We start from the raw sequence: 17083 nt of genomic DNA on the forward strand, positions 1-17083 counted from the left end.
GCCTTCCTTTTCATTTATTATTAACCTTTCTTCATTTGAGACAGCATAAGCAATAATGATTAACTCTGTTAACTCTTGTACTGTTTATTGAATTAAGCGCAGACTCATCAGATCAATTTTTTTTTCATAAATGTGTGTTATCTTGCAATTCTTCAACAGTTTAGCAAGCAAGTGCTAGCTTTGCTTCCCCCAAAAGGAGAAAAGTACAATTTTTCAGATGATCAATTTTAGTTGCCCAAATTAACGCATCTGTAAAGTCATATTTTGCTGCTGTGCATTTGAAATCACTCCTATGTGAAAGATCACTTTGGTTTACTATAATATGCTCACAAGTACTCTTCCTGTTACTTCCATTAGAATTAAAGTCAAGAACATTTATTTGAAATATATTTAGTAGTGTTTTTCCTTCTATTTCAGTTGCAAATGTTAAGAATAAACTTTTCTATGTTTTGCAGATAATTGATATTCTATGCTGGATTCTCAAATACTTTTTAATGGTGAATATATCATAACCTAGAAATTGTATTTTATCCTTTTATTACTGTAGCCTAAGTTCTCCAGCTCCCTTTTTATTACATTCAAATTAGCATACTTTAAATTATTTAAACATTAAACATTTCTTGAGTGTGATTATTGAAGTCATTTAAAGTTATAGGTGATGCAATAATCAGTTGTATTTCTGTATCATTCATGTGTGCACACACCCTCTCTTTCTCTCTCTCTATATATATATGTATATATAGCCATGGTAAAAATGTGGAGGAAAAATATTCATATATCTACAATTATTTTTTATGCTCTGATTCTGTAGTACTTCTGATTTTTCTTTTTGTTTTACAGAAAGAAAAACTAATACAGCAACAAGAAGACCAAGAGCTTCACTGCTCAATTTCAGCGCTTAGGGTCATCTGAACTTTGCTGGCCAATAGATTTATATAGCCAAATTAATTAATTAGAGTAATACAATAATTTTTCAAAATCAATTTTTTAATGATATTGGCATAAAAATTCCAGTACCATGAATAGTAAAGGAGAACCATAAAGGAGAAAACAGGTGATTTTCAGCTGTGTTCTTGTTACCTAAAGGAGCAACACAGAGGCAGATACAATCACCCAACTTTATGAATTGAATAGTGTTGATTTAAGAACATCCATTCTTACATTTTGCATTATTCATGTCTAATCATATTGCCAAAGACTATTATATTATTTATTGTAAATAGCACTTTCTCCCAGACCTACAGAAAGTTTCTGTGATGTATTATTTTTCAGTTGCAACAAAAACTACTGAGCTGCATCTATTGAAGAAAAGAGTGAGAAGAAAAAAATCTCAAATCAAAAACCTAAATTTGTATCTTAAGAAACTAGTAAAAAAAGAGGAAACTAAATCCAAAGTAAGCCCAAGGAAGAAAATAACAAAAATTAGATTAGAAATAAATAAAATAGAAAATAGAAAAACAACAGAGAAAATCAATAAAACCAAGTTGTTTCTTTGAAAAGATCAACAAAATTGACATTTTGTTAGAATTCTTAATAAAACAGAGAGAAAGTTCAAATTACTAAAATCAGAAATGAAGAGGGTATATTACTGACTTTACAGATAAAAAGGACTATAAAAATACAATGAACAATTATATGCCAACACATTAGATAATGTAAATGAAACAAATTACTAGAAAGTCATAAACTACTGAAACAGACTCAAGAGGAAAGAGAAAATCCTAATATACCTATAATAAGTAAAGAGGTACAGAGAAAAAATAATTTAAATCCCACAAAAAGCCCAAATGGTATTAACTGCTGAATTACCAAATATTTATAGAAGAATTCAAACTAATTCTTCACAAACTCTTCCAAAAAATAGAAGGGTAGGAAACAATTCTCAACTCACTTCATGAGGATAGTATTACTGATATCAAAACTAGATAAAGATATTGCAAGAAAAGAAAACTATATACAAAAGCCTCTTGTTGAACATAAGTGCAACAATTCTCAACAAAATACTAGCAAGTAAAATCCAGCAACATATAAAAAGGATTATATACCATGACCAAGAGGGTTTATCTCAGAAAGACAAGGTTAGTCTAATATCCAAAATCAATCAATGTAATACACCATACCCATAGAATAAAGGACAAAAATCACATGATAATCTCAACAGCAGTACGGAAAGGATTTGATAAAAATTAAAGACCTAAGTAAATGAAGACATCTCATTTTCATGGATCAGAAAAATTAATATTAACATAGCAATACTCCCCAAATATATCTACAGATTCAACACAACCCCCATCAAAATTCCACCTGGCTTTATTGTTAAGCTGATCCTAAAATTTATATGAAACGTCAAGATACCAAGTATAGCCAAAACAATCTTGAAATAAAGAACAAAATTGGAGTACTCACACTAACTGATTTCAAAAATTACTACAAAGCTCAGAATGAATCAGTATAGATGTACGAGTTAAAATTATAAAACTCCTACTCTTAGAAAATAGAAGTAATTTTTTGTGATCTTCAATTAGGCAATGTTTCTTAGATATAATATGAAAAGCTCAAGCAACAAAAGAAAAAATAAATTAAACTTCAAACCAACAAAAGAAACAATAGATAAATTAAACTTCAAAAGTAAAAAATTTTGTTCTTCAAAGGATGTCATTAAGGAAGTGAAGCTACAACTCACATAATGGATAAAAGTTATAAATCATATGTCTGATATGGTAGTTGCATCCACAAAATATAAAGACCTCTTTACAATTTAGCAATAAAAAGATAAATAACCCAATTAAAAGATGGGCAAAGGATTTGAATAGACATTTCTCCAAAGATATACAAGTAGCCAATGAACATATAAAAAATATTCAACATTGTTAATCATTAGGGAAATGCAAAAAGAAATACAATAAGATAAAACCTCACACTCACTAGGACGACTAAAATACAAAAGATAGAGAATACAATTTGGAGCACAAATGTGGAGAAACTGGAACCCTCATACATTACTATAAACATTGTAAAATAGTGCAACTACTTTGTAAAAGTTTGATAGTTATTTAAAATATTTAAGATAGAGTAACTTTATGACCTAGCAATTCCACTCCTAGGTGTATACCTAGGAGAATTAAAAAATGCGTCCACACAAAAACATGTACATGAGTGTTAATAATATTATCCATAATAACTAAAAGGTGAAAACAACCCAAATGTCAACTGATGAATGGATAAACAAAATGATATATCCATAAATAGGAAATTTAGCCATAAAAAATAAAGTACTGATACACGCATATAGCATGGATGAACTTTGAAAACACACCAAATTGAAGAAGCCAGACAGAAAGAGTCACATTTTGTATGATTCCATTTATATGAAATTTTCAGAAAAGGCAAATCCACAGAAACAGAAAGTATATTAATAGTTACCAGGGTCTGGCAGGAAGGGGTTTATGTAATGACTATTAATAGTCATAGGCATTCTTTTGGGGGATGATGAAGTGTTCTGAAATTAGGTAATGGTAATAGTTCCACAACTTTGTGAATATCACTGAGTTGTATGCTTCAAAAGCACGGATTTTATGGTATATTAAATATATCTCAATAAATCTGTTACGAAAAATAGTCATCAAATACTAAATCATACTAAATCAAATCTGCTCTACAAAACATGGGCATTTTCTCTCATATCCATATACACACATGAAGTTTCTGGGTATTTTAAAATGTATTCTGAGTACTTAAAAATATTTGACTTTTTACTAATCAATGAAAAATCAACTTGCTGGTGTTATAAATCAGCAAGTCATTTCATGTAGATATACGGATCCCTAGACTGTCATAAAATTTATCTGAGTATTTTCAGTATGTATCTAAGATAATATCATGCATATGAATCATTCCTGGAAAGGTACACTGTACCTTCCTAAATAGGAAAACATTAACAAGTTGTATTGATTTTTATCAAGCCAATGCAATTACATTAAAATTTTAAGTATTTAAAATTTGTCAGCCAAGGACACTTCTTTTTATCACTTAGCATGTGCTACCATTTAGATAGCAATGAGAACTAAAGGAAGTTCAAATTAAAATATTTACACTTCTATTCTTTCTCCAACATAACCCAATCTGGAAGATAGTATTATCCCTTCTGCAGAGCAGTTAATTTGTCAATTTATATAGGTCATGCTTATTTTGCTCTTCCACAAATTCCTTATCTGTTTCACACACACTGTCTTTGGGAAACCACTGGTAGGAGAGAGCAATAGAACGGTAGATTTTCTAACACCTCTGTCAATATTTTTCTTTAAATTCTTCCTTGTTTCATTACAAGTTTGGAGCTCAAGCCATTTTCTAGTCAACAGCTCTTTGTATCTTTTGATTGGACCAAGAAATAGGGAAACTCTCTAAGGAATATCAGAATTGTGATTGGCCATTACAAAAGAATCAGTTTTAGTAAGAAAAACACCAGTTTGTTTCACCTGACAATTAAACTAGTGCAAGACAAGTAGATCATAAATACTGTGCTTGACACAATACACACCAAAGACAACCAATTAAATTGTCAACTTCACATGAGCAAATAGCAAATAACTGCTTAATATTTGGAATCTTGCCATCCATATCATACGACAGACATTGTATTGCATAACATAATTCTTTAAAAGCTACTTTATTTCTTTCTATACCATAATGAATTTTAAGATTCTTAGTTGTAATATGAATGGCAAAACTTTATTATATTTTAGACCACTTTCTAAAAGTTTTCATATAGAAACAATTTTTATATGGAGGATTATTATAAAAGTCATGTATTCAGGAGACTATCATTAGCTGAAAGTTTATTAAAATTTAAAATACTAGAATCATGACATTATTTTTAAATAGAATCAACTATTTAAATCAAGTGCTTTAGTTATGTCCCATCAAAATTTTTTCCCTGCAAATGAAATCAATTGATGTATTAGTTACATGTCCTAATTTCCTCCATGTCTTACATCACTAACCTAGACTCCTATCTTATTCAAGTAGGTAAAATTGAATGTTTTTATGTACAAAGAGTAAAATTCTTCATCTGATTTTTTGAGATGCTTGAAAGACATAAAGAATTGATTGATTGCCAGAAATGGGATTTAAGTTGACATTACAATTTTAAGGTTTACCAGCTGTGTGCTAACATATTTAGAAAGCATACCACAACATTCGTAATATCTTTTTTTTTTTTTCTCCCATGCTGAGTGCCCTTGGGTTAGTTGAGGGTAAGGAGTGGCAAACTGAAACTCCATACACACACACACACACACACACACACACACACACACACAGACACCACTAAATTTAGCAGAACTTTTCAAATAAATGAAAAGCAAAATTTAGACCAAAAGTCACAAGCAGATATTGTGAAGACAAATATTCTCTACAATGTGTTATTTTTGGCTTTAAACGTCTTCCTTTCTGGTTTTTTAGTAATTCTAATTTGTTTTCCATGTTAAAACATTGGAATATTTCATAAAAAATTGAATATCTAGCTTTTCTTTAAAACACACACACACACACACACACACACACACAAAATCTGGCAAACCCAGGCCCATTTTTCACAGGTAGAAAAAAATCAGTAGAAATGAGGAAAGTATGTTTCTTTAGATGGGGGCATGCCAAAAGCATTATTTTCAATCCATTGTTTCTAGGATTTGTGGTACTTTTTATTTCTCAGCTTTGCTGATTTATATTACCTGTCCCTCTAAGCATCAAAGTTTATGACTCCCACCAAAATAGACTTAACACTTCTATTAAAACAAAATCCCGACACACAAAAGTAATATTACAAAATTTAAATTGCCTCAGAATGTATCTTCAATATGTTTATTTAGATATATGAGTAATTATTTTGATCGGTTTTTAATTAAATATTGGTACACATGTCTGAGCAAATCCAGCTTTCCAGTCAGAATGGAAAGGAAGCCTTAATATCTTCAGTATATTGTGCTCTCTACCTGTTAATAACTCTGCTCCCCTCGGTCTCTTTAGGTTCTCCCACTATGGGGATGAAGACCAGACACAATATGTAAAAATGAATGGGTTTAGAGAAGACATAAAAAGAAGCAGGCCTTCCCAATCGCTCATATTCAATATATGCCTAAAAAACAATATTGCCTTATTCCAAGATCTAACCTGAATTATAACCTACCCATAGCATTTGCATAATATTAAATATAAATATTAATTAGATGACATGCTGGAAGTTTAATAAAATCTTCCCTAGAACTAAGATGATCCTTTTCAAAGAGGCATAAATATACTCAGTCTACTTATTCGATATTCAACATATCGGAGGGTAGAAATTGAATATTCTGTATATTAAAAGTCTTGATAAAATAGATCCCCTTAGAACAAGCCATTCTATTTCTAGTGTAGGATTTCTCATTATGGAAACAAACATCGATATGTCCAAAACTTATATGCAATGAAGTTCATCATAGCCTTACTTGTAGTAGCAAAAACAAGGCAGGAAATATAACAATATATTCCTCAATAAAGTATTGGTTGAATTAATTTTGTATACTAAAAATAGCAAGGGTGGGAAATTAATTAATGCCACAAAAAAGAAATCACAATATGAAAGGGAGGAGGTCCAAAATAGTGTGTATATCAAGATCCCAATTTCATAAGAGATATGAACAAAATAAAAATAGAAAGGATGTACATCAAAATAGTAACATATTTATATAGCCATGTTCATGGCAGTATTATTCACCATAGCTAAAACATGGAAGCAACCCATGTGTCTATCAACGTATGAATGGATAAGAAAATGTGGTACAGTCATCTCTCAGTATCCACAGGGTATCAGTTTCAGGATCCCTGTGGATACCAAAATCCCTTTTATAAAATGCATGGTATTGCATATAACCTATGCACATCCTCTTGTATACATTAAATCATCTCTAGATTACTTATAATACCTAATACAATGTAAATGCTATATAAATAGTTGTTATACTGCGTTATTTTTATTTGTATTATTTTCATTGGTGGATTTTTTATATATATTTTTAAAAACTTATTTTTGATCTGTGGCTGGTTGAATTCATGAATGCATAACCCATGGATATGGAGGACTGACTGTATATACATACAATGGAATATCATTCACTCCTTAAAAGGAGAAAATTCTGACACCTGCTACAGCACAAATGAACCTTGAGGACATTATGCCAAGTAAAATAAGCAGTCACAAAACGACAAATAATACATGATTCCATATATGTACAGTACCTAGAGTAGTCAAATATATAGGCAGAAAGTTGAGTGGTTTCCAAGGGCTGAGCAGAGGAGGAAATGGAGAGGTATGGTTTAATGAGTATAGAGTTCTAGTTTCATGAAATGAAAAGAGCTCTGGGGTTGGGAAATGGTGATTATTGCACAACAATATAAATGTATTTAACACCACTGAACTGTACACTTAAAAATGGTTAAGATAGGAAATTTAATTTTATGTGTCTTTTACCATAATAAAAAAATTGAAAGAATAAAATGCATTAACAAAAGTGAGATTTTAGGTGTAGTAGGTTGAGTAGTCTCCCCCTGTCTTAGCTTTAGCTGCTATAATGGAATACCATAGGCTGGGTGGCTCAAACAACAAACATTTAATTCTTAAAATTCTAGTGACTGGGGAGTCCAAGATCAAGGTGCCAGCAGATTTAGGCCTGGTGATTGCCTTCTTCCTAGCTTGTATACTGATGCCTTTCTGTTGAATCCTCACATGGTGGAGAGAAAGGGAGACCTCTGGTCTTTTCATCCCTCTATAAGGGCACTAATCTCATCAGAAGGTCTATCCCCATGACCTCATTCAAATCCAATTATTTCCCAAAGGCCTCATCATCAAATACCATCACACTGGAGACTAGAACTTCAACATATGAATTCTGAGGGGACAGAAATATTCAGTCCATAGGATTCCCCCAAATTTGTGTTTACCTATAACCACAGAATGTGACCTTATTTGGAAATAGGGCCTTTGTACATGTAGTTTAGAAAGATTCTTCCCTAGAGTCTTCAGAGGAAGCACGGACCTAAGAACACCATTTTGGACTGCTAGCTTCCATAACCATAAAAGAACAAATTTGTATTGTTTTATGTCACCAAGTTTGAAGTAATTTATTACAGCAGCCTAAGGAAACTAATACAGGAAGTGATCTTGATTTTTCTCTTCATGTGTATAGTTTTTGTCTTATTTTATAAATTAAACATGTTATTTTTGTAATGGTTAAATGTTATTAAAACATATTTTCACCTAATAATCAAACACCTAACAACTGATAATTGCACTCTTTTAGAACCAAACAGTTCAAATCCATATATTTAAAAGAAAAAAATCTATGTTCAAATACACTCTAAAATACTGATGGGTATCTGAAGCTTCAATACTTTTATTATTTATCTTCTAGATTTATGAGATATGTGGATAAATAAGGAATTTCTTTCTCCTCTATGATTGATCAAACATCACTAAGATATATTAATAATAAGGTCAAAGTAAAGTGAGCAGCTTGGTAAAAGCAATAAAGAACTTCTGGAAGAGTAATCGTGTTTGGTTCATATAATATTGATTTGCCTTTAGTAAATAAAGACATTTCTCAGATAGGCATTGAGACAGTTCATTATGGAGCAAATAAGACAAAATATACTTGGGTACAAGACAGAAACAATTCAAATAACAAAACCTTGGTGTTGGAAGATTTAGACTTCATCTAGTACATGTTCTAATAATTCAAGAATCCTTCAAACAACATTTCTGGCAGGTGATAATTCATTTAACAGAATGAAATTTTCTAAGCACCCATTTTTCGGCAAGAATATATGACTACATCATTTAGTGGCCGCCTCCAAATACAGAAGCTCACTTCTGTAGATAGCAGCCTAGTCTATTCTTTCTCAATTTTAGTTCTTAGGAAATTTTTATGTTAAGATAAAATCTTCTCTCTGGAGTAACTTAGTTACTTTTACTCTCTTGCCATACTTTCTTTTTTCTTTCCTTTCATTTACCCTTCATAACCAACTTGGTTCATAATTTGAAGTTATAGATTTAAGGAATTTTGGAAAGGAAACCAAGAGATTACCAACTTCTCACCAATGGCAAAATTCCCTTTGCAGCATTCTTTACTCAACTACTATTCCCTCTGTTCTTGAATGCCTGCATTGGAAAAGAAAAGTTTCATCTCTTTTGTGGGTAGGCAGATCTACTTTAGGTATGTTTTATGTGTTTCTGCTTTTCTGTGACCTTCACTGATTGGTTCTGTTCCTTCCAATCAGAGCCACAGTGAATGCTTTCAGGCTGAGTTATCCAGGCATCTCAAAATCACCATCACCTCTCCCCTTTGATCTCTACCTTATTGGGAAAAACACTCCTGGTTACCTTTCATTGTCTTGAGACCCTTTTTAATTCACCCTCCTGGTTAAATTTTTCTAAACAAATCCCAATATATCCATGTGTCTCTGTATACAACCTGATGCCTGGAACTCAATATGTTACACAGGTGATATGGCCAAAGCAGCATTAATCTGACCGCTGTGGTGCAAATCACACTAACCATAGTTAGAGGTGACACCACACTTACTATTGACTGGTCATATAAAACCCTGGCACATTTTTTACTAGAATCTTTTTTAATTCTTAGGGTTGTTTTTTTCCTTCTTATAAACAGGTAGGTTTTTTTTATCTTAACTAAAATGCACAACTTTATATTTATCTCTATTAAATGTCATTGTATTAGTTCTTGCCTACCTTGCTAGCTTTTCTAGACCTTTCTAAACCCTAAATCTTTCATTCAAATAATATCCCTTAGAGACTTGTACCATTCACAAATTTATTATAGCAAGATATTCCCTGACTACTCTTAGCAGAGGACTTTACCATTCTTACTGTAAAGTTCAGGAGTTCCTCAAGTATTAGTCATGATGACGATGACAATGATATTGATGGTGATGATAGGCTGCTGTTGAATCCCTTTTTCTATCAAATATTGTTCTAAGTGCTTGGTATGTATGAGCACACCTAATCCTCATAAAACCCTATAAGATAATGACTATTGCTATCTTCATTTTACAGATAAAGACACTGCTAGTAAGTGGTGGAGATAGGGCTGATTGTAAGCTGGTGTGGCTATATCTATTGTTTCAGGCTATGTCCATCCTGACTGGTCAAGGTCTAGCATTACCAGTTGTTAAATATTCTTAAAATAACCCCTGAGTTGTACCAGGATTTGATCCCCAGCTGCCTGACTAGATTCTGTCTTCTTAACCAGATTCCATTCTAGCTCCCCATGATGCATGAAGAAAAGGCCATATAAGTGGCAATCCATTCTCCTATGTTTGCTTCAACCAGAGATGATCTACTTTTATCTCATTGGCCATTTTATATATAGGTATTCAATGTGAAATTAAATTATTAAAAAATATCTTCTGCTAAGACTTTTTAAATCACTAAAGGGTAAATGAAAATACAGCAAATAACTGAACTTAACATGGCTGGCTCCTCCCATGCCACAAAAAATTTATTTGTTGATACTGAATATGTCATTGAAAACAACCTTCTAAAATTATATGTAATGCTGTGTGTGTAGACAAGACAAAGCATTTTTTTTCCTGAGAGATGATGCACAGCTTCTATTAGATTCTTAAATGAGCTACCCACATACAAAAAGTCAGCATTGCAGATGTCTCTGGTCAATTATATACATAAATCTGTCCATTTTTTTCAAGGACATGAGACAATAGTCTCATGATCTACAGATCTGGAGATCCACAAGATCTACAGATTTGGAAAGGAGAACTTTATTTTTTATGATAGGTTGCAACCTGCAGGCTGGGAACCAGAGCCTTCAGCTAACACCCAAAGCAGGCCCTTTGCTAGAGGAAGGGTGGGATAGGAGTTTCATGCTAAACAGGCTGGATAAACATAGATATCTAACAGGTTATCAGAGGAGCTATGAATATTCATGAAGGGGGGTTGTGCGCGTGTGTGGTAAGCAAATATATATGTTACATACATCCCATGTTCACTTTGAGATGAAGACTTAACATTAAAATGCAGTAAAGCTAGGCTTTATACGTCAAAAGGTGAAACATAGAACACAGAGGTGCTTTGTGTGCAGCCTCTGTAAAGCAGACAGGACCAGTCTGTGGTTGGTGGTCATTTATCAGTAAGAAATGTAAACCAGCCAGCTATCATGTCTGAATTGTGAAAAAAGTGGGGCGGGTGGGATCTTGCTGTGGCATGAGGTGATTGGTCGAAGTCAGTAGAGGGGTCTTCTGTTCTTTGTTTTCCAGGGCTGGTTTCTTAGGGAAAAATAATATGGTGACAGTTAGTGAAAATGGGGGTGTACTGAGACATGATCAACCTCCTATCTCATCATGGCTAAGAAACTTAGTTTTTAAAAGTTTTTCTGGAGTGTCCTTGGTCAAGAGGGGTCCATTTGGTTTGGGGGCTTAGGATTTTTTTTTTTTTCCACAATAGGAAAATTCCTTGTTGAAATCAGATGAACTGTGATTGTGATTCTCAAACTCAGGAAATTGATATTGAGTAAATTATTTATTGCTTCTGAGCCTCAGTTTCACATTTGTGAAACAGAGGTGAAAATAGTAGCCACCTCAGATTGCTATGAGAGAAAAGTGAACCAATATATATAAAATATTTGGAATAATTTCTGGCACATAGTTGGTGCTTAAAATACATTAAAATTATTCTGAGGAATGCCATAATAATATTAATTATGGTGTGCCAGAATTCTCAAAGCTAAAGGATGAACAAAGCACATCTTCCCAAATGATTTGTTCCTGATGATTTGGGAAAATTAATATTATTTATACATTAAAACAAACAAGTATTTTGTTGAATAGAAAAAAAATCCTGTGCCAAAATATTTAAGACAAAATGAGTGACTTCAAAATTCATTCATGAGGCAGACCTCTTCTTTTGGGATACTTAAGTGGAAACATTCAAAAAGCATTGGTGTGGGAATTCCCCAATTGAGCAGTTTAATAACACTCTCAAAAAAGGGAATAACTTCTTCAGTGTAACAAAAAAAGAAACTAAGAAGAAAAGTGATAAATTTTGCTATCTAATTTTTAAACTCAGTATGGCATGTACTGTCAGAAGACAATTCTCCATGGGTCTCTCACATTTCTGCATGTCTTGGGAGCAGTGACACTAACAGGCATTTGTTCTGAACTATCATTTCAAGAAGTTTATTTAGCAACAGCCTTGGGAAATAGAGATCGGGAAGATTTGTTTGCTGTCCAGTATAATAATGTGTCGCTCTAGGGCAAATGTTGTGTTGATTTGCTTGCTATTATAAAATGTTGGGATTTTCTAAGTTTGGAGTTACTTTCTTGTAATACAACCAACCCACTGCATATGCAAGCATCATGTGGCCCTTGTCATGTTGCCCTGAGAGAACTGGAGTTTGGAAACCAGCTTAAAAAAATACCGACTTCTGGTTACTGTTAACACTGTGAGTAATAAACCATCCATTTTCTCTGATCCACAAGTGTCATGTCTTCTGCTAGCATCCATGAAACTCTGGAAAGTTAAATTGTTAGCTTACAGGTGGGCTAAATCTCAGACCCTTCACAATTATTGACTTATACATTATAAATGAGTCTGAAATGTAAATGACAAACAAGAAAAATATTTTCAACTATATGAAAAACAATGTGTTAATAGCCTAAATAGAAAAAGAGTTTTCACAAATTGATAGGAAAAAGATGAATATGCACAGAAAAAATGGGCCAGACATATGAACATATAAATACTGCCAAGTTAAATAAAAATGTAAAATACATATGTGAAAAAATATAAACTTTTCTTTAATAATCAAAGAAAAATATATTTAACCACAGAAAATTTTAAACTGGGAAAAAAATGTTAAGTACCGGTAACATTGAAGTTAATATAGATGTTGAAAAAGTTTTCTGTCATTACCAGCTGGTGGTATTATAAATTGTGAGATGTTTTTTGAAGGGAAATTTATAATGTATATCACAATTTCTTAAAAGATAGATATCCTTTGATGTTATCATCCTATTTTAGTAATATGTCCGACAGAATCAATTAGACAAGATAATATATTTTATCTTTTCATATAATTCTGTACAAAAGGAAACAGTATACATTTCCAATGACAAATAAATGTTTAATTATAATAAAGAATAGAATATTATAATATGCTATTAAAATAATTTATATATGTATTTACTAATAGGAGAGGGCATTTATGATGTATTGTGAAATGGAAATAGAAACATTACAGAAAAATTGATGTAACAGAATCCTAATTTTGATTAAAAAAGAAAATATATATTTATATATATAATTTTTCATATGAAATTTCTGATAAGGAATTTGCCTATAATAAAAAATAACAGTAATTTTTATCTACAATGTAGTAGTAAAAGTAATTTTAATTCGACTTTTTGTATGTCTGATGTTTTTCTGATATATTTATGAACTTTTAAAATTCTAAAAGACAAAAGAAAATTAGGTACCTTTTCATCACTTGTTCTTTATTTCTATCTTGTCCCTTTGTAATCTCTATCTCTTTAAAGAGTTCAAAATCTTATCTGTTAATAAAGATTTTTATTCCTCTATGTATAGTGGTCAGTGTCACTTGTCTGAAAAATCTGCAATTTACCTTCTCTCACATTTTAAAAATAAATGAGTCTTTATCATTTTCTGCTCTCTGGAGTCACAGTGGACACCCTATTTTGTGGGACAGCCCTTTCAATATTTAAAGACTTTGCCTATTTCTCTTACCCACTTCCATGTTATAATATTTTCTCTTCTGTGATTTAAATATATGGTTTCCTCAATCATCCCTTATATACTTTAATTCTTAGGCCTCTCTCCACTGAATTCACCTGTTCTCACATTCCCTGCAGCTTTGTGGTCAGCGCCTTTTTAAAACTTCAGAGAAAACATTCCTCAACACCCAGAATGGCAAACACAGAGTTCAAACGACCATAATTTTCATCATCTGTACATTTAACTTCTATTAACGCGCCTGTTTTTGCTTTTTTTTTTTTAAATAGTCACATCACATTCCTGATGCATATTGAACGTTTTCTTTTTACTTACTAAAACTTCACTTTCATAAAAATATTGCCGAATCAAGTCTCTTATCACTTTGTATTTTCCATTTAGGTATTTGTAGTTGTGAAATAAAATTTGTGTATTCATATTTAAAGTAAATTTAAGGCATCATATTTAATTCTATTAATTCTGGTCCTTATTCCCGTAAGGACACAATAATATATCTTCTAAGCTTGACAAATCTGAATGAATTTTGTGTGACTGTAACTATTCACTTTTGTATATTTCTTACACACATGTATCTTTACAAAATGGAGTTAAGTAGTTTCTGTTGTCCCTCAGAGAGTAGGTTGTCATCTTGAAAGGATCCTAAGTGAGAGCACTAGAGATTTAAAAGGGGAGAACAGATCATTTTAACAAGATCCTCAATCCCTCGAGGGTGCACAAACTCCGAGGCAGGTAATATGAGTGCCTGAAGCAGGTCCAGGCTGGAGAGCCCTTGATCAACCAAAGGGGGCGGCCTCTTCCCCCTGCTGCCATTAGAGGAATGTGCTAATGTTCTGATATTTCATGAGCATCCAGAAATCTTGATTTTTTAATGTAAAATCATTCCATTTTTAAATGGCTTCACATAATTAAAAAAGTTTAACAAGTTCTTTCTTCCATATTAAATATATTCATAGGCCAAAAGATCCCTGTGGGTGGCCAATTTGTGACCCCTGAGTGGACAGAAGCTAAGAGAGGAAGAGAGTCTTGCCATTCAACCCACCACTTCTGATGATATGCCAGGATTGGCAGCTTCATGATTTTACAATTATTGGAATCTCACATAATTCTAGATACTTTATCAAGCATGGATTCAAAAGCTACCTCTTGATCTCCTTCTATATTCTATAACATTTTCAATGAAAAAATCAACATTATCAATCTACTGGTGTCTAATCAGAATCCAGAGTAAATTCAAGAAAGTGAAATTTAAAATTGCAAGTGTGAGTCCCTCTAAAAGTCTTAAGAAAGATCTTTTATATCAGAATTTATCATTGAAAATATTTACTCAGTATCTCACTTTTGCCAAAAGGACAATTAAACTCACAAAATAAATCTTTTATACTTTGAGGATATGTTAATATTTTAGGATTCTTAACGAGACTTCTTGGGAACCTCACTTTTGTTAAGTATAACTTATACCCCCATTGTCACAATGTCAAAATTCCATGAGCAAAAAACACTATCTCCTTTGACCTATAGCAACTGTACAATTCTATTCCATGCCTGACAGCTGATTCTCACAGGACCTCTGGTGTGCCAGACATAATCCATGACAGCTGATTCTAGCAAACAGCAATCACTGCAGACAAACAATTCTTTCTGACTAGTTATCTGAATGAAGCAAGCATGAATTATTATATATTTGATTATACCATGTGAAGAGATGGCCTTTCCTTAGATCCAAATCTGGAATGCCCAGGAAAATGCCTACTTGGTAAACTGACATATTACTTAGGAAATACAGAAGAGCAATTAGATAACTTGCATTCCAATACCAGTGTTCAGATTTTTCTTCATCCCTTTCCAGAATCCATTCTTTAAGCAAAAGGGAATTCTGGTGAACATGCAGGATTCCAGGTCAAAAGCCGGAAAGTCTTACTCATCAACCTGGAGGCAGTCCAGGAGTCTACATTTTATTTCATTGAGCACCCCGGGGATTAAAAACAGGGCATCTGCAAACTATATTTTTAGAGACATTTCCTAATCCCTTTCTCTTCCATGAAAGTTAACCATAACAGAACTGTACCCACTGTGAATTCTCCAAGCCCTTCATTTGAGTATTACATATTATCCATATCACTTTCAGAAAACATAATGTAAAGAAGTCTGAACAAGGCATAGGTTCCAATTTGTTTATGTGATTGGGAGTTCCTATTAGCTGTATCTTCAATTCTCTCTACCTCTTACTCTCTAAAGTGATTCCAACAGACACTGGTCAAACTTCAATTTTTTCCCAATATAAAAGCATTTATATCAATATACAGAGATATGCAATGAAGGTTGCTACTCTTTCCTGCATAAAAGTGACCTTGTAGCTAGCCCAAGTTTCAGCCACAGCTAGTACGTAAGTGTACAATGAGCCCAAATTTGAGCCAGCCTCCATGGCCAGATGGCATATTGGCCAAGCCCCCAAGAAAGATGGCTCCAAAATTTATTTGTGTGGATCAGCTGTAGCTGTCTCTGGAAGAGTTTTGGCTCTATCCCACCAAACCAATTAAGCAAGGTCAGATTTCATGTATGGGTTTCTTCGGCTTGAGTTTCTCTGGTGAATAGTTATTGCCAGTTGTGGGCAATGATTTGACTGTGGATCAAGGCCCCTTTAATTAAATTCCTCCAAAGAAAGTTCAGCACTGGCAATAAGCCCCATTAACTGCAAATGTTGGCTTATCTGATAAGAGACAGAAAACAGGGATCAGTTATGTGGGTAAGGGTGAGCGTAAGCACTGAGCATTACAAACTCCCCTGACAAAGAAGTAACCCAGCTCTGACACTAACTAGCCATATTATTTTAGCAAGTACTTTAACTTGGACTGCAATTTTTTACATATAGGATGGGATCAGATTGACAGTAAAAGATTTTTCCTTTAATGCTCCAGTTTTAACTCAAATACAAATTGTGTTGCATTGTTATTTAAATATCTCATTCATATATTTCACTAACAAAACTGCAAACTTTGTGATGATATTGTGTCTTTTACTTTTTTCCTTTACCCATCACATCTTGGAAGCACCCTGTTCTTTTCATCCAGAAGCATTTGACAAGAGACTGTTTAATAATTTTTCTCTTCTTCTGGGGCACCAACAAAACTATATATTCTGTCCTCCTTTGAAGTCATATATGATCATGTGACTGAGTTCTGAACAGCAGAATGTGGACAGAAAGAAGTGAGCTACACCTCTTCTAAGCCAGGCCCATAAAACCCTGCCCTACACAATATTACAGCCTTT

This window comes from Lemur catta, chromosome 8 (genome assembly GCF_020740605.2).
Source record: "Lemur catta isolate mLemCat1 chromosome 8, mLemCat1.pri, whole genome shotgun sequence".
Classification (NCBI taxonomy): Eukaryota; Metazoa; Chordata; class Mammalia; order Primates; family Lemuridae; genus Lemur; species Lemur catta.